Source organism: Periplaneta americana, chromosome 6 (assembly GCF_040183065.1).
Source record: "Periplaneta americana isolate PAMFEO1 chromosome 6, P.americana_PAMFEO1_priV1, whole genome shotgun sequence".
Taxonomy (NCBI): domain Eukaryota; kingdom Metazoa; phylum Arthropoda; class Insecta; order Blattodea; family Blattidae; genus Periplaneta; species Periplaneta americana.
In genome coordinates this window covers 89639044-89665356 of record NC_091122.1, presented here as the reverse complement: position 1 = coordinate 89665356, position 26313 = coordinate 89639044, and the positions used below count along the sequence as shown (strand labels likewise).

At 36.6% G+C, this 26313-nt stretch overlaps 1 protein-coding gene across 3 annotated transcripts in view; it reads left to right on the top strand.

The window, feature by feature from the left end:
• Positions 1-26313, top strand: part of LOC138701475 (uncharacterized) — an 87044-nt gene that overhangs the window by 24357 nt on the left and 36374 nt on the right. The gene's annotated exons all lie outside the window — the stretch shown is intronic.

The window sequence follows — 26313 nt, the reverse complement described above, 5'->3', positions numbered from 1 at the left end:
AGGTATACCGCAAGGTGATCTGTACTGTAGTTTCTTAGGGACTGGCTGGTCTTGACTTTTCCAGTTCGCTTGAAGATGCCATTATCCTATATTTAGAAAAAAAAAGTACTTAGAGTATAAATTTGCAGTATTTAATACACTGAGGATTTTAAAGTATTAAAGTAATAAGCTAAAAAATAATAAGCTAAGTAATAAAAAGTAATAAGCTACAAAATCTTATTATTACCATACTCATGCGTGGGCGACTGATCATGGAGGGGTGGTTTGTTTACCCCTCACCCCATGATGAATCTATTTCATGCGCTATCGAAAAGAGTAAGGTAACCCGTTTTGCTTTCGCTTGCTTCATTGCATAAGTGGCGGACGTCTTTTAAACATAATACTGAGTTTAACATATTGCTACGTACGTAACTATCTATTTCTATTGTTAGCAAGAAGCATAGTACAAACGTGTGTAAACGTCCCAAACATCACTTTAATATCAGTAACTCATCATTTGTAATGTTAGTGTATCAATTTACAAAATATAATATTGAATCATTGTTCCATAGATTAATTTGGAAATTTGATATTAATCTTCACAGCAAACCCGTTTTCACAAACCTATAGGCTTAACCAGTTTGCAACAGTTTTACAACACAATTAATTTACAATTTTACTATGTGTATCCGTATATGGGGATGATTCCGAAGACTTCTGACACCTCTTCCTCTGAACTAGTGTATTAAACCGATGAACACAATCGCAAAATTGAAACTAGCTTGAATTGCACACTGTGCCTTTTGCTGAACGGAAGTTTCAATCTCAGGTTTATTTGTACCTTTTAGTTCTGTTAGGAATTGGAAACGTGCAGTTCCTATTTAAATAAAAAATGAAGTAAGGTCACAAAATAATAAATGTGCACGTCAATAAGACAATAACGTACCGGTACGCTAAAGAAAAATTAAACTATAATTACCTGAAAAGGCATATGTACAGTTGTCAAAAGAAAAAGTGGCCGCTCTCCAGAAACAAAGTTCCCTTCGGGTATTTTCGCAACAATTCGGAGACAGGCGATTTTACATGTTGTCGGACCACGTTGCCTAATATCTACAGTTATAATGAAAGTATTCCGTGTGTTACTTGATGGTGTAATGGTAGCGTTCCGGCCTGTTGTTCGTGAGGTCCTGCGTTCGAATACAACCTCGTGTCTTTTATATTGTTTTTTATTTTGTTTTTAAGAGAAAGAGGCAAAGTATATATAATTGCTCCTTTCTCTTTTATGATTATTTTAGCAATTAACATCAGGTTCATGAATGTATTATGCCATGACTTTATCATTATTTATTATGACATTATGGCTGCAAATGGAAAGAAAAAAATATTTTATTCTCAACAAGAATATCTTTCGTGACATAAACAAAACAAACTTACTGGCGTCTGCCTTACAACATTCAAACAGTTTTAAGCATTCAAAAAACAAAACAAAACGCCACGATTCAATATTTAATCTATCTTTCCCACATCTCGATCTCATCTTGCAGTCGAGTGGACATGGAATCGACTAGAGTCTTTTCAAATAGCGACTGTTCCCAGCCACGACATTCAAAGCATCCTAGACATACATAAGTGTTCTCCCTATGGGCAGGTCTTTCACTGCAAACCCAGCATTCTCCAATCGTTCCTATTTTCTGCCTTCCTCTTAGTCTCCGCACATGATCCACATATCTTAATGTTTTCTATTATTTGATATCTTCTTCTGCCCCGAACTCTTCTCCCGTTAACCATTCCTTTCAGTGCATCCTTCAGTAGGCAGTTTCTTCTCATCAGTGACCCAACCAATTCCTTTTTCTCTTTCTAATCAATTTCAGCATCATTCTTTCTTCATCCACTTTTTCCAAGACAACTTCATTTCTTATTCTGTCTGTCCACTTCACACGCTCCATTCTTCCCCACATCCACATTTCAAATGCTTGTATTCGTTTCTCTTCATTTTGTCGTAATGTCCATGTTTCTTCCCTATACAGTGCCACACTCCACAAAGCACTTCACTAGGCTCTTCCTTAGTTCTTTTTCCAGAGGTCCGCCAGAAGATGCTCCTTTTTCTATTAAAAGCTTCCTTTGCTTATGTTTGCACTTTTTCTTGGAAAGGATAAATGTGGTAACTTCCCGTTGCTTTCCGCACACCATTGTCTCTTTCGCATCTTAATAGATCCCAGGAGGCCCAAGCGTGGAGGTGAAGAGAATGGATTTGACTAATTGAGCCCTCCGGACTTCACCGAAAATCACCGCAAGGATTAAATATCAGTTCTATCAGGATTTTTGATCCGATCAGATACCTGGAAATCCCAATTAGCCTTTGCCCCCCACATCCTGAACGAACTTCTACAAATCATCAGAAAATCTTAGAGGGGGATTGAGCCAATTTTTCCGCAAATGTTTCTGAGCTTGTGCCCTCGTAGTTTAGTCGGAAGAACGTCGGAATTTAGATGTCAACGTCTCACGTTCAATTCCTCGTCACTCTTTTTCATTTTTATTGTGTTTCAAGATAATGTAAATTAATGTAATTATATAAAAATAAAAAACAAACACTAGTGTTATGCAACTGTATTGTTCCAAACCTAATATTAAATTTATGTTATTTATGTCGCTATAGAACGATAACAGAATATAAATGATAACTTGAATATTATTTACATCGCTAAAGACCGATAACAGAATATAAATTATAATGTGAATAGTATTTATATCGCTAAAGAACGATAACAGAATGTAAATGAAAACTCGAATATCATTTATATCGCTAAAGAATGATAACGGAATACAAATGACTTGAATATTATTTATATCGCTAAATAATGATAACAAAATATAAATAACTTGAATATTATTTATATCGATAAACAACGATAACAGAATATAAATGGTAACGTAAATATTATTTATAACGTCAAAGAACGATAACAGACTATAAGTTATAATTTGAATATTATTTATATCGCTAAAGAACGATTAAAAAATAAAATTACAGCATGAGTAAGGCCCGAACTCGCAACCTTCGAGTCATTAAGCGAGCACTGTACCGCTGGTCTACGAGACGCAGATATGTAATAATTCTATACTTCCGGAACTGCTTCTACAAGCACATGCATCGTGTAACATCGCTGTGACCCGAAGTGGACTTAGAAAATATTCGCTGTTCACGAGTGCGGCCACTTTTTTTTATGACAACTGTACCATACTTTTCTGCGTGACGAGAAGTGAAATGCCTCTTTACATTGAAATGAGAAATATAATTGCTTCTTTTTCCACAAATTAAACAAATAGTCTTTCCCTCATGAAGTGCACAAAAGTATTCGTCTTTCCATTTCTGATGGCAGTAATTTGCAGACGAAGAAACATTTTTACGGTGAAAATTACAGAGGTATTACTTGGACTTATTACTCGACCGAGGCGAGTGGAGACGCGGGCGTAATGTGAACTATAGTGATGACGCTATACGAACGCAGGAGCAGTACAGTAACATTATTTAGTCCTGACAGTCGCCGGCAATGTGCGCCTGGGTCAGGCGAGTCCATTTAGTTACGCCAAGGGATGTTTGGGTTAGTCAGTCGGAGCGATCGGATGTCATGCGTACGGTAGAGCGGTATTTTTCTAGTACAGTTAAGCTGTACTGCATTCCTTTACCAACCGCCCTCCCTTATCTCTACTCCGAAACTCTCCCCACTACTCCTATTACTTTCCCTCTTTCGCATCGCCGAGATGTCAGGACTAAATAATCGGTCAGTACAAGTGGCGCTCCGGGCTGCAGGACTCCACTGGCCTCGGTCGAGTAATACCTGGCATCCTACGTTCCGCGAACGCCACAGTCGTATCACCAGCAGTATTTACGTTTGAATCCTACCTTCCCCTACTGAGCGGACTAGTGTGGGGTGAATGAAAGTAGTGATGTCATCTCTCATTGAGAGACAGTCGCCCGTCCATGACCATACTTCTTGTTTAATTAGAGTATCACCCACACCAATAATTAAAATAAGATAGTAGCTAATTTATAAACGATCATTACCGTAGCATAGGAAGTCTGCCAAGCAAATCGGCAGAGACGAAAGTGCCAAATTCAACATAAGTGGCAATAACTGCGATAAAATATTAATATACTAGTAGTAATAAATTACCGAAGACGAGTAACAACTTTGTTCCTCCTGGCACCACCCGACTGACTCTAGTGTATGTATTCTGCTTCTTTAAAGCTACTCTTGTTATATTCTGGAATACAGGAAACGAGGCAAGCGCCTCCCATCCCTGGCCAGGAAGTTGCAGAGACGGCGATGCAGCCGGTGTTGGCGGGTGCGCAAATGGCTCAGGGGGCTGCGCAAATGGCTCAGGAGGCTGGGCAATCGATTCCTTCAAACTTGCCACCATCCCCCGGCCGTCGCTAGGACAAACTGAACGAGACATCATGAATGGATCGGTCGGTGTAGTCGAAAGCTGCTCGCATTTGTTTAAGGACGGAAGCAGTTTTCTAGAAATGCATAGCATGAAACTCTATAACGCATTTTATATGCCTTTCCTCGTATAATGAATAGAAAAGAAGCGCTCAGTCTACTTCTTATTTTGTCTTTCTTTTGTCTAGGTTAAAAATTTTAACGCCATCCATTCATGATTATTATGGCAGTGAATTACAGGAATTTTTAAACGTAGGAAACCTGATTTTATGAGTATCAGAAATCAAGACGCCTCTGAATTAGCAAAAGAAGCATTTTATATATGTTTATAAATTGCAATAAAATTTTTATGTTTATTTCAATGAAAACATTAAATGTATACTTTCACATTTTACAGCTAAGAGAATGCAATGTACCTATATCAGTGACCTAATATGTCCAAAAATCAAAAGTAGATTTTCTTATGCAATAAAGAAATGTAGCTATAGTTGTACTGTAGTAAAATTGATTTTTATTTTCATGGACTACATGCAGTGTGTTTAGAGTTTGTTATTAAACAATTGCACCAAATGAGAACTCTCGACAAGCAATATTTGGTCATAGAAATACACTGAATAGTCACTTTACGACGAACATCTTTCTGGATTTAAAAACAGCCAAAATTCGACAACGTACTGGTTCTGTGCGTCTTTCAATTACCACCACCTCTAACACCACCATTATACAATGTAACCACCACCATTATCCTTATCATCACCAATGCTACTCACACACATCCACTATTTCACCATCAGCACACCATGACTACTATTATAGCCTAATACACGAAAACCAACACGAATAGCCTACTATCATGTCAACAGCATCACCAACCTCAATGTCAATTCCATTACCACCAGGCGCACGTACGAACGAGACTATACTACAGAAGTAAATTCGTACGCTATTGTGTCTTAAATTACAAACAAGGGAAACAAAAATTCTCGGTTCTCAAGAGACGTACATCTCAAGCTTGCCTTGTTTACTCCAAGCAAAATGATTTTAAAAGTTTCTTATTTTCTCTTAAAAAAAAAAAAAAAAAAGGCGACAACGCTCGATTGCCACTGTGATTTAGAAGTGTAATAAAATGGACAAGTCAGTTCTGAAACTTCACAGAAGCTTTCAGATCTGTCCTTTTAGCGACCGAAGTATATACTATCATCACCTCGTTTCTGTCCTCAAAATAATTAGTTCGGTACATTCTTTATAATATCAAATGTTACAGTGTGTAAATCGTTTTTCCACATTTTGTATATAGAGAAGTTCAAGAGAGACAGATGTTCCTAATAAAGTGACTACTCGACATATGTATGTGCATCTAACGCAATGTCATGGATCCAGAGATGTGTTATAATTCATTCAGAATTTACAAATGTAATTACTTTAGATGTTAAAATACTTACCAATCAGATTACCTTGGTGAGGACAGTAACCTATGGAATACCAGCTGCATTGTGTGAACATCACCTGGTGGAAGATTAATGAACTCACTACGTATTCACTGCTTCTGCACTTCAGCGTTTTACACAAATGGAATTTATACAGTTAAATAATACATTATATTATACTTTACAGGCTGTCTCAGAAATGCCATCCACATTATTCGAATAGACAACCCAAATCACGCCATTAGAGATGGGTAAACATGCTGGATTAACGACTTTTTATACTTACAAGAACATAAACCTTAATTGAATATAACCTGTTACTTCTTCAAAATGCATCCAATACATGACATGTGAGCCATGCGAGTATACTAAAGTATAACTTGAAAAATGGATGGCGTTTCTGTGACACATTGTGACTCTTCTCACTAACTCAAAAGATACACAATTCGCACGTATTATGCACAATTTATTCACAAGAACACATAAAAATTTGTGCGGTTGGTGGTTTCGAATGCTTATGGATGTGATCAAGGTCTTCCGGAACAATGCTAGTCCGACAAAGAAAAGAATTTCATTTCTAATGTGGGAATACCTGTAAAGCATAATTCATAAAGAAGCAGTAAATTTTGTATGGAGTCCTTTCATTCAGGGACAGGTTTACTTTAAATCTGCAAAACCGAACACAGGCTTTATGACTATTCCATTTTACTGCCGATAAAACCTATCGCCCTTGGCCATACTTAAACCTGTTAACTTTGAGTGATCGGCATTTTTTGACTCTCGAGATAACTTCTTTATACACTATCTACCAAAAAGTAAATGCGCACTGTTTTTGCCCCTTTAGAACCTTGTGGTACCACCTCTTGTTGCTATAACAGCAGCCACTCTGTCAGGCATGCTCTCCTCTAGTTTGTGTAGGATATCCACTGCAATGCGTCGCCATTTCTCTTGCAACATGGCACTCAGTTGGACAATGGAAGTTGGCGGCTACTATGCAGCGGTATGCAGACAATAATGTTCACCGGTTGGACTGGCCTGCACAGAGTCCTGATCTCAATCCCATTGAGCACCTTTGAGACGAATTGGACCAGCGATTGAGGTCTCAGGAGATACGGCCAACTTCCATTTTTCTCATATATTCCAATTAAATCATTAACAGAAAAAATAATTAATATAAAAATCATAAATTGAAAATGATAAGTAACTTATTTTCAGTATTTTGTCCAACTGAGTGCCATGTTGCAAGAGGAATGGCGACGCATTCCAGTGGATATCCTACACAAACTAGTGGAGAGCATGCCTGACAGGGTGGCTGCTGTTATAGCAACAAGAGGTGATACCACGAGGTTCTAAAGAGGCAAAGTAGTGTCCAATTAATTTTTGGTAGATAGTGTACGTTAGCAGACTGGAGGGGTAAGGCATGATTTCCTTCCCCTTAGCATCGCTTGTTCATTCAAGGTATAGTAGTTTGGGTATGTTCACTGTCCGTCTCTGCGCACTGAAAACTTGCAATAGTGAAGTGCTCCCCTCTTTCTTCTCTTATACCTCCCCCTTCTACCTTCCAATCTTTTCCGACCACTGGCCTGGATTGTAATTGCGATCGCGGTAACTACTCAACCACCTCCAAAAGTACGCAATGTTAGTTCAAAAGAAGCTTGTGAGTTAGCTTGGTGACACCGAATTATATCCCAGGCAGGGCAGCCCCGTCATAACTCAAACACACACACCATCTCGTTAATTCCTAACTGCGCGTTCTCGATTCGCGTTGCAGTCTCCAGAGCGTTCACCTCTTATTATTGCATCCTCTTTGTATGATTTAAATTTAATTTAAATGTCTGAATAATTTCAAAATAAATATTAAAGACGTTTCAAGACCAGAGAAATAAAAGAGCCGCATTGAATAAAGCAGGAAGCAAAGTAGAAATATAAAGGTGAGCACAATAAGGCAATAGAATGCAGTGCTGAGTATGAAACTGGATCCGAAATAAGAAAACAATTAGCACTCTTTAAGACTTCGTTTTCATAACCTGCCGATTAATATTCCATAGTTAATTGCGATCCATAAATTAGAATACATGGAAATTTAAACCTAACATTCCATATCAAATTTTGAGCATGGTGTGTTTCTTTAGAGGAGAATGATCAAACTAAACATTTTGAATAGAAAACATTTATCTCACCTATTACCTAATTTTCAATTTAATAATTTGGAAGCAATTCGTTTAGTTCACTTCAACTTTCAAGTTACTCACATATGCATTCATTGAAATATTGAAGATTTACACATTATACTTTAGAGAAAATTTTCCAGCAGTCTCTGAGTTAAAATTTAGATGTAGCTACACTATAATTCCTACTATGCAATCCGACCTTTAGACTTCTTTAAATTGGAGTTTGAAAGCTTATTTTGACCTATTGAATGATTATATTCTGACTGTTACAAGCTCTGATTTTGATGTGCTTGATTTCCTTAACTTTCAAGGTATCATGTTATATAATTACATGATAATTTTATGACAGGGGCATGCGAAATATTCTTCCCCATATTATTGTTGAATTAAAACAAACTGGCACGCATTTCCTGTAATTTTACCTAAATGGTTGGGTTTTTAAAAAACAAATATACTTATGTAGTATTGACTGTTACTTGATACACAATTTCACGCAACGTAATATGTATATTTGTATGCTATTGCACCATGACGTGTGTATAAGATTATACACCAGCAAGTTGGACACCTGTACTATTCTTCAATGCACAGTTTGTACCAGCACTGCATAAATTGGTAAGTCCATAGGTAATGCACTTGTTATAGAAATAAATAGGGCCTACTATATTAATTTTATCGCTCGAAATTGCATTAATATTAATGCCACTTCATAAAATATGGTTTAGTTTATTGACGTTAAAAAAAACATGAAGGCCAAATTCTCTTCCAGAAATAAATATTTTTAACATGTATTTTATAGTTTATACGATAACTATCTAATCACCTACATTGCATTCACTAAAAACTATTCAGCATTTGTATGTTTTCCATTGTTCACTAGAATTTTAGCGTATGGACCGGAGTCTCTCTATACATTAAAGCAGACACTTTCCTGTAATTCGATTATTCAAAACTGTCACATTATTCTATAATATGAAAATAATCAAATGATTTCATTCGATTTACAAATCAGGATATAAAATTAATATGAAGTTAATGAATTAGAACAATTCGACAGCCCGAAGGCTTATAAACAACGCGCTATTACGAGCTGTCAGCATGAATAGCAAACTTAAGTGTGCCGACTTTTTCATTATGCTTCTGGTCAAAATTTTTTAACCAACTATTAACAACTGTTCCTACTGTAACAACTCTTGCGTATTCTTGAGATGTAACTTATCTCAATTTTACTAGGTATAAAAAGTATGGAATATTTCTCCTAACTTTATGAATTTTAGTTTTCATTTTTATTTTAGTAGGTTATTCTACGACGTTTTATCGATATCTTAGGTTATTTAGCGTCTGAATGAGATGAAGGTGATAATGCCGGTGAAGTGAGTCCGGGGTCCAGCACCGATAGTTACCCAGCAGTTGCTCGTAATGAGTTCAGGGAAAACCCTGGAAAAAACCTCAACCAGATAACTTGCCCCGACCGGGAATCGAACCCAGACCACCTGATTTCTCGGCCAGACGCTCTAACCGTTACTCTACAGGTGTGGACATGAATGTTAGTTTTACCGTAAAATGTTGCAGGAAGTGTTCTGAAAAAAAAAAGGTTCCGATATTTAGAGAGGAGGTAGTATGCATCAAAACAAGAAATTAAAGTCCTATAAACATGGGTCCTAAAATTAATATCTTCCGAGAAATGAGTAAATGTTTACCATCACTGTGAGAGCAGTATATCTCCTATACTGTGAGCTCTTTGGCAAGAAACAATTGAGGAAACACTGCAATCGTTTGCCACTTGTATTACACGTATTATTTGTGTTTGTATCTATTTATTTTATTGGGTTATTTTACGACGCTGTATCAACATCTCAAGTTATTTAGCGTCTGAATGAAATGAAGGTGATAATGCCGGTGAAATGAGCCCAGAGTTGAGCACCGAAAGTTACCCAGCATTTACTAGTATTGGGTTGAGGAAAAAACCTCAACCAGGTAACTTGTCCCAACCGGGATTCGAACCCGGTCCACCTGGTTTCGCAGACAGACGCGCTGACCGTTACTTCACAGGTGTGGACTGTGTGTTTGTATGAAGAGGACGCTTAAACAGACGACTATACGTTAGAGTTGGTAATTGTACTGTTATACGTAAACTGATTCTAAACTGTTTTCGCTGTAAGAAAAATCCTAATGTAAACACAAGCACATGGCTGTCATACTCGTGATTGGCTCCCAGTTGAAACATTCAAACGACGCAGGAAAATATAGTTCCGTATTTGGAAACTATAATCTTATATTATTTAAAAATAAAAAATTGAATTCTAATTGTTAAATACGATGAAACATAATATAACTTCATTTATATGTAAAACACTATGTAAAAGAAAAGTTACTTTTATACTGTATTTTGTCATTTACTATGAACGCGGATGAATACCAAGAGTAATACCGAGGTAGTCTGTTCTTGTAACAAGCTGGCGTCACTTGAACTTGTAGTTGTTCACGTAAGTACGTAAGTTTAAAATAATTTAATTACAGTAATTATAAAGTAAAAGTTTCCTAAGCCAACTAATGCATAGTAGTGAGGTTAGGTCTACTTGACGAGTAACATGAAACAGAATGTACAACAGTGGGCGGGATCATGTACAGAGAATCTATGGCGCCACGCTGCGGCCAATGAAGCCTCACTTCAATCACGTGCCATTGTTTACAATATGATTTTTCTTACAGCGAAAAGATTATACCTGCAATAATAATAATAATTACTGTACTAGTCGGTAAGTTAGTTTCGCATCTGTTGAATCGGACCATGTTTTGTTGTAACAGTAACATGGGTCCTCAATAATATATTCTGAGAAATGAGCAAAATGTTTACCGTCACTGTAAGAGCAGCATATCTCCTACTGTGAGCTCCAATTCAACAGAGACGAAACTAATACACAGTGACAAACGGTTATATTCTAAGTATTTCCTCATTTGTTTCTTGTCAAAGAGGTCATAGTGAAAGATATGCTGTTCTTGCAGTGATGATAAACATTTGTAATTACTCAGAAGGTATTAATTTTAGGACCCATGTTTATAGGACTTTTATTTCTTGTTTTGATGCATGCTACCTCCTCTCTAATATCGGAAACTTCAGAACACTCTATAGGGTGTAAGGGGTATAAGTGCCGTCCTTTTCACAGTCGTCGGGTACGATCTACAGAATCAAAAAATGCCCTTACAACATAGGGTCAAAACTTGATAGTTCTCCCAAAAAAAAATATTTCTTCTCATTTTATTCGCGTTATACTGCTTATATTGTTAGTAAAATTACAAAAACAATTACATCAGTAAATATATCTAGCAAAGAGTTAATATTAGTGTGTGTTCTATTAAGTTTTCGTGCAATTAAATAAAATTGCTTGCTTAAATTTGTTAATATTCTTGCGTGAGAGACGTGGCAACGTGTTCAGCAGGCAGTACTTTGCACAGACGTACGTACAGTCTCCCTGGAAAAGAATGAGACGATTGAAAATTCCTAAGTCTCAGATGTAAGACACTGCGCATGATCGGAGACCAGAGCACTGATACACAAGATAACGAATATTGAGTTACTTAAATTCAGGCTATTTGGTTTGTTACTAGCATCGTTCCGAAATTCACTTCAAAAACTGCAAAAATATGATAATATTACGTAAATAAAAGATAAATACATACAAAAATCGTGTAGTTAAATCGACAATGGACCTTCATGACTAGATCTACACTCCGCACAGAAAGCAAAACTTCCGTGCCGTTTCAATAGCTCAGACGCTAAGACTTCTGCATGTTGTGTAGAAGAGAGCGAGTTCGATTCTTAGTCTACATCAACGATTTTTTTGTCTATATAACGTTGAAATAGCTAAGTAACGTTGAAATAGCTAAGTAACGTTGAAATAGCTAAGTAACGTTGAAATAGAGTTTTACAAAGTCGTCAGATTAAGTGTTAATGATCACAGACAATACAAAATGACAAGTTATTATATTATAAACGTTAATCTAATGAATGCATTTATATACACACACATATACAATGTAAATGCATATATATTAAAAACTAACAATTAAAATGAAATTAAAAAATATTCCTAAGCCACACAGACAAACTTTTACAAAGGTTTAGAGTCCTTAGGCGGATTTCTTCATTGGAAGAGGATGCTCTCTTATTCGAGACAGTTCGACAGGACCCTTTCTGACTGCTAACGAAATAAGAGCAGTATCTAACTTTCCCGGCTCTTCACAGACTGTGATCAGCAGGTTGAGGAACCGCGGTATTAGGAGCCGGAGGGCTGCGCAAATGGAAATATTGGGGGAAGCACAAGCTGTCGACCGTCTTGCCTTCGCTACCAATCGAGTGGATTTCGATTGGAGAAATGTAATTTTCTCCGACGAAACAACCATCTCGAGTGATTACGAAGGTCCAGTCCGTGACAATCGTGAGGATGGTCTCCGACATGATCAGCGCTATGTGCACCGACGTGAAAGATCGGGGCGCTTTAGCATATCGTGTTGCGGGTGGATGTCTTGCGATGGGCCTGGCGTTATAGAACGCATAGATGGCCGGTTTAATGCGGGAACGTATGAGCACATTCTGGAAAATATATTCCTTCCTTCCGCCCGAGAACGTTCTCCCGAAGGAACATTGCTGTTCCAGCAGGATAACCATCCCGTGCGCTATGCCGCAAACATTCAAAGATGGTTTCAAAGGAGACCCGAGATCGAAATCATTAATTGGCCTCCGAAGTCACCTAATTTGAAGGTCATCGAAAATTTATGGGCGGAATTGAACAAGAGGAGAATAGCCACCTATGCCCACCGACGCCCTCGAAATCGAGACGAATTGTGGAATCAAGTTGTTGACAACTGGAAAGATCTCGCCGGGGATCAGAACTTATTCCACAATCCCGTGACATCCATGACGGATGACTTAGAGCTGTAATAGAAGGTGATGGCATGTGGAAGAAATTAATTACAACTCAATAAAAAGAAGTTTTACCTGGGATCGAACACGAGACGTGTCGTTTACACAGTGGAACCGATACGCTACTCATGAGCTACCGAGACAAGACAGTGACAGCAGCAGTCCAGAATGTAGATGCCATAGCAGGCATTTGCCATTCGGTACAGAGAAGCAATGATATTTTGTGACTCGAGCTATGTTGTGAAATCGTGGCCTTAAATGGCTATCTTCTTCGTGATCCTTATTCTGGCCCTTGTCCTTGTTGTAGTCCTTGTAACAATTCTTGTATTTGTACTTATTGTTACGTCGATATCGAGTGAACTGCGCTGTAGAACTTTAACTTCCGACGACCAAGAGTCGTCTCATTCCTTTTAAGGAGAGGCAGAGGTGACATTTTCGAACAAAACTGAAGAAAAAATGAAAATTTGTTTTTTTCCATTTTTATTATCTTTATTTTCATATTCCGATGTTAGTTTTTGATTTTGGCCCTTTAAAAGTATGAAATTAAAACCAAGATAACTGTACTACTATATTATTCCCATAATAAACTAATACTTATCATTATTTATATACCTTCTCTGAACATATAAATAAAAAGAAATATTGAAAATTTCTAACAATATGGTGCATGGAGTATTTTATATCAAACGATATAAAGTTTTATAAAATTATTATTTACAGAACTATTGTACTTAGAAAGTTGAAACTTGGTATGTCCATTACTAATAACATACTTAGTATCCATGATCAATTTCAAACAAATCGGATAAATTTTGTGGATTTTGAAATATTCACCTCTGCCTCCCCTTAAGGGTAACTGTACATGTCAGCTGAGTTCAAGCTCCCTGTCCATAGCTCTACTGCCGAGCGGATGACAGTTCGGAACCAGGTATTCGATAAACAACTTATAATGTCATTCACAGTTAGGAATATCATATGTTGTTAATTTATGGAGTAAGTCGTCGTAATTCAAGTGAGGCTAGAAGATGTACCGTCATTGTTTTCAGCAATGAAAGTTACGTAATCGGCGAAATTTTGTAGCGGTTTCTCAACGATTATTAGAAACTAGGAGTCTCTTACCTCATTTCGAAAATCACAAAAACAGAAATTTCTTAAAAAAAAGTGTTGCTTTATGGAAACGGGAGAGATTAAAATGTTGCATTTAAAAAGTTCGTGTAATTTTGTACTATAAACCATTATTATTTATTTGCTAGACGTACAATAAAAAATGGACCAATATCGTCAATATTGTTAAATAAAATGGAAATTTACCATAAAGTTCTATTCATGAGATTGAAAGTTTGTATTTGCTGCTCGTTTTATGTAAACAACGGTCCGCCCCTGCATTAGAACAGAGCATTTGTTTTGTACCGGTATGTGTGTATCCGCTTGAGCTGTACTGTGTACTTGAAACTTCCTCCTCCCCATCCAGCAACTTTGCCAAAGGTCTAAATTGTAAACTTTAATAATTAGTTAAATATTGTAATTAGAAAAAAATGTGAGGACATTATTTCTTCCTTATGACATGACCAATCATCAGTTAAAATAATGACACTTATACCCCTTACGCTCTGCATATACTCGTACAAACCTTGTTGGAAAAAATCAAGAAATATTATGTCAGTGTTTTAGAAAACATCATATTTAGTATAAGAAACTATTTTTCAAATGAAAATCAATATTGATTTATTCTGTTATCTATATCAACGAAGTAAATGATGAAAGGAATGTAGGCTATTTGAAAACTTAAGAATAATGTTTGTTATTGGCCTATTAGTAATTCGCTTACTTGGATTACGTTTTCATATACCAGGATAGCAGGTTTTGAATTATGTTTACATACCAGAGTAGGCTATATTAGGATAGAGTGTAGATTAAGTTTTCATTATGACGATAGCAAGGTATGAATTACGTTTTCATTTACTATCAGAATAGCGGAGTATGGGTTAAGCCTTGGTTTTCCTGAACCGACGCATGCGACGAGCGAGGTGCGAGGCCCGCCTCGCACAAATCCGGACTACACGAGATACAGTGAGTGGTTTCTGTAACTGCGAGATGCGAGGTCTGCGTACCTCGCAGTTACAGAAACCACTCACTCTCTCTCGTATAGTCCAGATTTGTTCGAGGCGGGCCTCGCACTTCGCACGTCGCATGCGTCGGTTCAGAAAATCCACGGCTTTAGGTTTTCACATATCAGGATAGCATAATATGGATTACGTGTTCATATATCTGGATAGCACGATATGAATTACGTTTTCATTATATTAGGATAGCATGATGTCGATTACATTTTCTTATATCAGGATAGTACAGTGTTACTATAAATGATCTTTCCGATTACAAACTTGAATAACTATCGTTAGGAGACACTTAGAAACCTGATATTGGATGCAATGGAAAGAGAAACTCAAATATTTTTGTTATGTTGGTGAACCTGTCGCATATTTATTAATTTCGTTGCTAGGAGACGATGTAACAGAAAATGGCTGCAAACGAATACAGGAGGGCATTTTGTGTGCTAGATTTTCACATATCCCAGTCTGTTGTCACTGTAAGACGCAATTTTAGAAGAAAATTTGGTGTTGATCCACCCAGTGGGCCCAGTATCCGTAAGTGGTACGCTGACTTCAAAACGAGGGGATGCATCTGTAAGCGAAAGTCAACCGGTCGTCCATCAGTAAGTGAGGCAAATGTGAAGCGTATGAGAGAGAGTTTCACACGAAGTCCACAGAAATCCACCGTAAAAGCCAGTAGAGAATTAAACATACCCTAACAAACTGTGTGGAAGATTTTACGGAAACGTTTGAAGTTACATCCATACCATCTGCAATTGTTGCAGGCTCTGAAACCAGACGACAAAGCCAAGCGACAGTCTTTCTGTGAGGAGATGCAACTCAGAATGGAAACTGAAGGTTTCATCGAATCATTGGTGTTTAGTGACGAAGCCACTTTCCATCTGTCAGGAAAAGTGCACAAACACAATATCAGGATATGGGCTTTGGAAAATCCTAACAGTTATGTGGAACATGTACGTGACTCCCCCAAAGTGAACGTGTTTTGTGCTATAAGCCGTGAAAAGGTGTATGACCCTTTCTTGTTTGTCGAGGCGACAGTCACAGGTAATTCGTACCTAGACATGTTACAGTTATGGCTTCTTCCACAACTGGAACATGACATCGAAGGTCTCATTTTTCAGCAGGATGGGGCACCACCCCATTACCACTTAGATGTCAGAAACGAACTGAATACACGACTTCCAAGGAGATGGATTGGACGTGCTGGCCGTGAAGATTTAAAATGTTTGCATTGGCCTCCACGTTCCCTCGACCTCACTCCTTGTGATTTTTTCTGTGGGGTTTTATAAAACAACAAGTGTTTCAGCCACCATTACTACTTACCATTGAGGATCTTTGTGTCCGCAACACAGAGGCCATTGCACTGGTGGATGGTCCAATGCTACGTGTATGGCAGGAAATTGACTACAGACTTGATGTGTGTCGTGTGACACAAGGAGCTCACATTGAGCACATGTGACTTACTTACGGTTGTGAACCAAACGTTTCTCTTTCTGTTTCATGTTTCATGTTTTCCAGTGAAAATTTTAAAAAATTGTTGGAGTTTCTGTTTCTGTTGATACCAATTTCATGTTTTCTAATTTTTGCTGATTTAAGAGTAGCACATGTGATTTAACCGAATGGATAACAAAAAATATTTGAGTTTCTCTTTACATTAATACCAATATCATGTTTCTAAGTATCTCCTCCTAACGATAGTTATTCAAGTTTGTAATCGGAAAGATCTTTTATAGTAATTCTGTATGTACGAATTACGTTTCATTATGAGTATATCACAATAGCATGGTATGAATTGAGGGACGAACCCACGTGCATTTAGGTCATTCATAGGGTTTGATTGTGTTAGTTCTGAAGTTTCATGTGGGAAAGAAATGACCTGAAAATTTTACTTTTAACCTGTTCTTTTAGAGATAAGATCATTTTATTTGCAGCAGATCTATTATCTGACCTTCCAACTTTGTCTCCTTTTCGAAGGAAACCGTGTTAATGAACGACCTGGAAATACGCCTACGAATCTCGCAATCAGGGTTGCATGAAACAGATTTTATTTAGGGGAATTCGGGGGAATATGGGCACGTGGGGAATATGGGCAATATTACGTTTTCATGTCGAAACTCTTGCAACGAATTATGTTTCTTCGCTAATAACGGGGGAATATGGGCACGTGGGGAATATGGGAAATATTACGTTTTCATGTCGAAACTCTAGCAACGAATTATGTTTCTTCGCTAATAATGGTTAGTATGAAGTGAGACTATCGTAATCGTTGCTGTGGGAAACGCGCTGTGCAGTATTGTCTCGTAATGTTCTTAAAACAGCCATCTAAAACGCGAGTATTGACTTCCAAGTACACTAAAGTATCACAATACTTATTTTAGATATGTTATATGCAACAGATTACACATGAACTTTAGAAAATAGTTTAAATGTAATAGTATACATACAGAATACACATACTGAACTGCCGTTCTATTGCATCAGTCGTTATTTTATGAATAGTTTACGGTAGTGCCAACTTTGAAAGTAAACCCTACATGTCGGGGTAATATGGGCGCTAATGTTCGGGGGAATATGGGCAAGCATTACATTTCATAAAAATGACTCTTCAATCTTGATGAAAATGGCCTACAAATGATTACAAGAGCGAAAGATGTCATTGCACCCAAACAACATAAAGTGGCGCATTGCATTTACCCTAAAGAAAAGGGAGAAACCATTACCCTTGTGGCTTGCTTCATTGCAGCAGGGAACTACTATCTTCCAAGTATCATTATAAAGGAACTGAGGACAATAATGACTGAAAGAACAGCTGCCTGATGTCAGTAAATTATACTTCCACAAGCAGTCTCCCAACAGTAACGGAAATACGAGGTGTGATCATTAAATTCAGAGACCTGTCTCATTAGTGGAAATAAAATGACCTCTTTTATATTTGGCTGTCATCCCCTTCAAGGTAGTCCACTTGGGCAGCTATAAACTGATCCCAACATGTCTCCCATTTTTGGAATGTCTCCTGGAAGTCACGTTCTTGAAGTCTGTCAAGCACATTCTGCGATTCGCGTTGGATCTCCTCCACAGTGCCAAAACGGTGATCCTTTAGCTTGAATTTCATCTTCGGGAATAAAAAAAAAGTCGCAGGTGGTCAAATCTGGTGAATACGGGGGTGAGGAATGACGACCATCTTATTACGGGTGCAAGACTGGAGTGTTGCGAGAGCTCTGTGAGCTGAGGCATGGAGCATCCATTTGTTCTTTGGCCAGAGTTGTGGTCGTTCATATTCAAAATGGACGTGAGGATCTTTATGCACAATTTGCCTAATTTTTTTCGACATTTTCGGCAGTGTTGCACGTGTGTGGTCGACCTGGCCTCTCGTCGTCCTTCAGCCATTTTCTGCCATTTCTGAAACACGAATGCCACTCTAAACACACCTCGCCTGACTCACTGCTTCATTCCCGTAGGCTTGCTTCAGTATTCCATGGGTTACGGTTGCCGATTTCCCAAAGAATTTGACGTTGGCTCTCTGCTCCAGTTTCGAGTCCGTCGTGATTTCGCAAATGCGCGGATGCACGTGCTAACAAAACCTTGTGTAACACAGGTCTCAATGAAGATAGCGCTTCGGAACTTTGTGTCGCGTGTCTTCATGGTCGTCAAGTGACACTGCTGCGCATGCGTGTCAATCACTGATTCCTTCGCCCATAGCAGACACAATCTCGGAATTTAATGATCGCACCTCGTAAATTTTTCTCAATAATCAAGAACTTCGTTGTTTATTTCAACATCAGTAAGCATGCACCTGCAATTTTGATTGTAGATGGACGTGATTCACATAGTTGTAGTCCTGACACTCTTAACTTTGCAGTAGAAAACGGATTATGGATGTTTTATCTTCCTCCACATACAACAGCCTGGCTTCCATCAGCAATCAATTGGTCCTCTGAAGAAAGCTTACAACAGTGGTGCTACAGCTTTCTTCAGGCCAACATAGGAGACATTTTACGAAGGTCGAGTTTGCTTCCATTGTCAAAGAAGCATGAAACAGATGTGTCAATGTATATCTGGCTGTAAATGCCTTCGGAGTTTCAGGCCCTTTTCCACTGCATACGAGTGTCATTCCTGATTATGCTTACATTGGCACTGCAGCATCAAGTGACAAACCTACAATTCATACAATTCCTTCCACTGATTTAATTGTCTTAGAATCTCCAAAAGTCATTCATCGTCATAGAGTCACATCATCTGCCAAAGTCATGCAATAACCATCACAAATTGCATATACAATATATAATGTTGTTAATAGTTATATTTTCAAGTATTTTAAGCGTTTTTTTTCACTTCTTTCAGTTGACTGTGGTTCACATCATTAATGCCCATTTTACCCCCACACTCGGGGGAATATGGGCAAAACACATTAACTTGCATTTCCCAGTTTTACTTGCATACGTTTAGGAGTAAGCAGTCAGGATTCTTATGTAATATAGCTAAATTGTTAAGAAGCATGTCCCAGCTATAAAATTAATTATTAGAAAAAACAGAGAGGTATTGAACCCGAAATAGTCCCCTATTGTTATGTGGACGTCATAGGCGGTGGTTCTGTATTGGGATAGTTTTTCTTGTCATTACAAATTCAACAATAATTTTAAAAAATATATAATGTATTAAAATTTACCTTCATAACTTTAACTGAGTAACAAAGATATTATATCAATTAAATGCTCTTGTCTACCTTCTTATAAAAACTATTCTGTGGCGAAGCTGACGATTCATCTGGTCATGAAAATCTTTTCAATACAATTGTATTAGGTATGAAATAGGACTATATGTATATGAGATTTTAGACTTTCACGGTGACTGTGACTGGAATTAGACTTTTGGGTAATCCACCGTGTCCTGGAACTTGACATTTCTTTTTTTTTTCTAGGACCCGGTAGATTACCCAAAAGCCTAATTCCAAGCACCTTATCATTTATGAACATAATATATTTAAAATAATCTGTTAGTTCCTAATAAAAATAAATTTCACATTAAATAATAACTTATATACGAGTCAATTCTATGCCTAATCTATCCATTTTAAGATATGTAATATATTTTGTAAATCTGCTGTAAGTGAGAATATAATTCTGTAATTTATTGACGTTGATGATGCTGTACGTGTCTTGAGTAATAGGTCTACTTTCTTTTTGAAGATACAATTCTTAAGACAAGTTGGCAATAAATCAAGTATCTGAAACTCAATTTTTGGATATTAGTTATCTTTATACTTCTCGTATATAATGAACTGAGCTAAGTATTTGAGGAACCTCCTTAACACGTCGATACTTCACAAAACTCAACAATAAAAAGTAGCAGGATTCCATAACCATGTGGCCAAAATTACTCAAGGTTATGGCTTGAGACCGTGCAGGACAAACTAAAATCAACCGCTACATACATAAATTCCTTAAGATATTTGTTTTCCCTTTCCTTACAAGGAATGAAACCCGGTTAGAAGGTATATATAATGAACTGAATCAATGAATATCAAACTAATTATTAATTACATGAATATTGGCCAAGTGAAGAATGGATGTAAAAGAGATGGAATGTTAAATTCAGAAATGTATAGGATACAGCTATGCTAATTTCGCTTATTCGATTCTTTTATTATCTTCATAATCTTTGAAGTGTAGGCTTAGAGGTTCTTCTGTGTCGATTAATTTTGATAGTGCGAGATATGTCCAGATAAATTTTGAATTCAAATTCTCTAATTTAATAGACTGGTAGAGAATACTCAGAAACAGGTTAGGCTTACTCAGCATTTGAGCTTCAATGAGCACAACGAGTCTGCCTTGTTCAAGATAATTGACAATGTTAGTCCCATTTCGTTTCTTACAGCAATTTTATGAAAGCAGCTAGGAATAATGGCTATTATACAATATTAGTTAAAGATAAATTGAAAATTAATGTAATTTAATACTGAGCAAAATACAGTACGATGCGATGACAAGGCGGCCCTCGCGGTAGCGTCTTCCGGTATAATTACAATGTTGCTTCCCGACGAAAAGACTGCTCATTTCGCCTTCAAGATTGTTATCAAGCCGGACTACAATGAAAGTCCAGTGTGTGGCATATAAAAAACCAGCCTATTTTGCCTTTTTAAGGTGTTCCTTACTAATTGAATAATAAATGCCTTTTTTGTCATTTTAAAGCAATATTTCTTGTTTATTTGCAATTTTCTAATTAATTGTAATGTTATGTGTATGAAATTTAAATATATGAAACAATGACTCACTTTAATAACGTAGTAAATAAAAGTAATTACTTCGGTGCTTAATCTGCTAATAATCGTGCTTTAATACTATTGGTGTAATAGGAATAATGATCGACAATCCACAGTTACAAATATATTGTCATGTCTTCAGGATACTAACAATCAGCTTTATAATTTTAAAGAACAGTCAGTTATTGTCGGGTGACGGAAGGTTAGTTACAATGCCTAAATTCAGTAAACCATTGAAAAGTAAACTTCATGCTTACGTTAGTGAATTTAGTGCCCCTGTGTATTCAACCGATGGAACAGTTTTGTTATGTAAGGTTTGTGCAAAGTTAATCACGAAAAAAAGTATTTTATATGTCAATATGTGTCAACTACGAAACCTCAAAGAGTGGTGAAAAGAAAATGACGCTACTTTCTACAGTATTTACCACATCTAGCAAACAATCATAATTTTCACTAGATTTGTGCAAAAACATTAATTGATACTGGTATTCCTTTCTGGATATTAGAAAATCAGTTCTTGAAAAACTTTTTACAAAAATATACAGGAGAACCTGTTCCAAGGGAATCAACGCTAAGGAAAAACTACTTGCCTGTATGATATGAAAATACAATTCAACGCCTTCGCAATGAAGTAAATGACAAAAAATCTGGATCTCCATTGATGAAACAATGGATTGTAGGAAAAACATATTGCCAACGTAATTATTGGAGTGATGGAATCTGTGGAGGATACAGCACTCAAAGTATTCTTGCTGTCGTCAGAGGAATTGGAAAAAAGCGAAAAGTACAACTATTGCTCTATTGTTCACAAACTTTTTTAAATTACTTTGGCCTGGCGGTGTAAAACACAATGATGTCCTCCTCTTCTTATCTGATGCAGCACCATACATGAAGAAGACTGGTGATACTTTGAAGGTTCTATTCCCTCAAATGATTCATTTAATGTGTTTGGCGCATGGTTTTCACAGAATAGCAGAAGAGATTTACAGTTTATTTCCTCATGTAGATAAATTAATATCAAACATAAAGAAATTTTTTCTCAAAGCGCCATCTCGAATCCAACTTTTCAAGACTCTTGCCCCTGGACTCATTTTGCCTCCAGAGCCCATTTTAACACGGTGGGGGACATGGATTTCTGCTGCCCTGTACTACGCCGACAAGTCAAGTGAGGTTGTTGCTACACTCTCTGAAGATGAAGCTGCATCCATTCGTGAAGTGAACAAATTGCTAAGTAGTGTCAGTGTTCGTAATAGCTTGTCGTTCATAGCAGTTCATTATGCTAACTTGCCTGGAATTATCACAAAACTTGAAAAAAAAAAAAAAAAGGAAAGAAACGCTTTTGGCATCAATGAAGATAGTGGAAGAAACTGTGCGCCAACTTGAAGCCATACCAGGTGAAGTGGGAAGTGTCATTAATGATAATGTCTGATAACACTGGCTTGATAAAAATAAAACAAATTTGTGAAATAATGAAAGGTAATTCTAGAATTGTGGCAAACATAAGTCTGTCTACATTAACTTGTTTCAGATATGCACCAATTTTATTATAAGTGCATGTACTTACCAGTATGGTTCTGAAATACGTGCATTGGCATGTTATTGCCATATTTCCTTTGATTTAGGCTTCGGAATTTATCAATTGTAAATATACGATGTTTATGATAATAAATAATAATAATAATAATAATAATAATAATAATGTTAATAATAATATTTATTTATTATTTATTTTAATATAGGTACAGAATAAAGAATATAATTACAACAATAGAAATAGAAATAAAATAATCAATATAAAAAGAGATACAATAATATTAACAAAATTTGAGGACCGAATGAGCAGTGCTTGTGTTCGGTCGCAGTTCAGATATATGATTAATATAAGAAAAATATAGAAAATAAAATAAAATAGAAACTAAAATTAAAATTACAGCTTCAGTGAAATTGTATAATATAATATATTAATATAAAAGGAATATAGAAAATAACAGGAACTAAAATTAAAATTACAGCTACAATGAAATTATATAATATAATATTAACATAGATCTTTTTCGATCCAGTTTGGAAATGATCCTAAATATATGTTTTACCGATACTAGTTGGACTCAAGCCTCTCTCCACATTAAATTTGGTGGTGTGGGCATTCGGAAACTTTCTGATGTTTGTATACCTGCTTTTCTTTCTTCTGCCTTTGGAGTTTTCCGTTGCATCAAATCACTCTTTCCTTTATATAGTGATGCAGCTGAAATCTGTCATGTACGTGATGCTCTGACTAGTTGGTATACTTTCTCACAAACCACTCATCTTCCTGCCCATCCTGAATTTCAAAAAGAGTAGGACGTTATTTTTTTCCCAAAAAATTTAGATAAACTCCTTTCTTCTTTCAAATTTGATTAAGACATTGCACATTTCCTAGCTCTTCAAGAGAGTGAGTCTGGACCTTGGTTACACGCATTACCATCTCCTCACATCGGCACTCTAATAGATAGTAAAACATTTAAAATCGCAATGGCTTTACGCCTTGGTTGTAAACTCTACCAGCCACACCAATGTATTTGCGGAGGAATTGCTGATATTTACGGCCATCATGCACTCAGCTGTGCGAGGAGCAAGGGTCGCATTCTCAGACATACATTACTCAATGACATCATTAAAAGATCTCTGACTTCTTGTGGCATCCCGTCTCTTTTGGAACCACCAGGTATTAGTCGCGCGGATGGTAAACGACCTGATGGTCTCACCTTAATTCCATGGTCTAGTCGTACGTGAATAAAGTAGAACAATTTATGAAAAATATATATATTCCGAAATTATAGAATACAAATGTAATATAGGTTGATTAATTCATACACATAGGCTATAAATTTATTTAATCAAATTGAAAACATTAACAAATATCTGATTTTCTTGTTATATGTTAGTGGGTTACATGTTAGAAGTTCTGGATGTAATTTAGCTAAAGAGTTACACAACCTAGGGCCAAAATTAATATTGATAATAATATCAATAATAATTATTATTATTTATATAAATATTTATACAATTAATGATAATAATGCTTGCCATAAAAAGATGACTAATGATAGGGAGAAAATAAATGAACAACACGCCGCTGCAAATGATATCAGTGATGAAGCAGAAGAAGAGAAAAAAAAAAAGATCTTCTCGGAAACTTCACAACGTAAAACGAAGGAAAAGAAGCGTAAAATGGGTGAAGAATATCTTTCTCGTACAGGCAATGTTGTGCAGAAGAAATATGAAATGACAAGGGAGTACTTCTTCCATATACAGTATGTCATCTAAAAGAGTCGTTTGTCTTCACAAAAAAGACTGTTGATGGACTAGATGTCAACCTAAGGGATGTATGTTGGTTGAAGGTCACATCAGAAAATCCGTCTTCAGTATTTATCAGTCACATAGTTTGTAATGATGTCTGGCATGAACTTAATCTCCGAAAACGTGGAAGGCAGAGTCCCGTTCCTGCACTTCAGCTGAAATATGACGAAAAGAACAAAGTTTCTGACGTCTTGTCTCTCCTAGGGTATGTCTCACCTATACATCATACATTTATCCTGTCACTTAGGCCTATACAAACATGTTCGGAAAATGGACATGTGAGTGATTTAAGTGATGAGTGATAAGGTTTGTTTCAGATAAAACGACTAATAACTATTTGAACTTCACATGTATGATTATGATGATGGTATATTACTACAAGCTTTGATTTTGAGTAACCTCATTCTACCAGCTTCTTCAATATATTTGGCGTGTGATCCTTTGTTCTTAGCTTTGTTTAAGTAATTATGAAATTAGGATGATAATGAAACACTTTTATTAAAAAACATAACTTCTAATAAAATTATTCAATTTCATCTTCGCTGTATCTTAAAACTTCCATAATGGTGCTTACCATTTTGTTTCCCCGAGCAGCTCAATTCTTAGATATGGTAGACACAATAAAAGGACTCTACGGTGATTATCTTAATAATTTCTCAAGTGAAGTAAATTATGGTATGAAATACGAAAACAGAAACAGCTGTCAAATATAGAGCAACTCAGATACGTTGATTTTCTGGAAGAAGCTATAGCCATCTTTATATCCTTCTGTTTTCAAAGCTATACAAATTGGTTTAACTCTCCATATCACCACTTGTACCAGTAACATCGAGATATCGTTCAGTGCTTTGCGCCGTGTGAAGACATAGATATGCTCGACAATGACTGACGATGATTTTGTAGACTATTTGTTAAGCGTCCACAGAAGTAGGATGAACACTGACTACTTCATTAACTCTGTAATAAACAAGTTTGCAGAGAAACCAAGACGACTCCAGTTCCAGTTCAACGATTAGGAGGACTTCTTATCAATGGTTATTGTGAGTACCTAAGGAAAATATTATGTGTAATAATAATAATAATAATAATAATAATAATAATAATAATAATAATAATAATAAACTAATAATAAACACTTGCTATTAAAACATCCTTCAATAACAAAATAAAATTATCAGAACATTCTGTATTATTGATTACACTGTACTACACAGTGCAATACCAAGGATTCCAACTTTGTCAGTGGTTGCTAATGAGCAACACCTGTCCCTTTATGTGTTGGATATGGCTTACCGTGAATTGTTAGCTCGGAGTTTTTGAGTCACAAATCCTTCCAATCTATACCATCGTAATGCACTAAACTCAAGGAAGACAAGAAACACGTGGAAAACAATACTCAATATACTTAATGCACTAGCGTTATGAGAGCACGAGCCGGAAACAGGTTACAACATTCTCTCTAACACTGGTAGCCACGCTTGGCACATTTACCGTCCTCAATGTTGCTCATCTAACAGATGCCTTTTGAGCAGCAAGGAAACCTTGCTGGTACTTCCAACTTTTCCCAAGTTATTCGCTTTGGCACATTCATCGTTCTTCATGTTACTCATCTAGCAGATGTCTTTTGAGCTACAAGGAAACCTTCCTGGTACTTC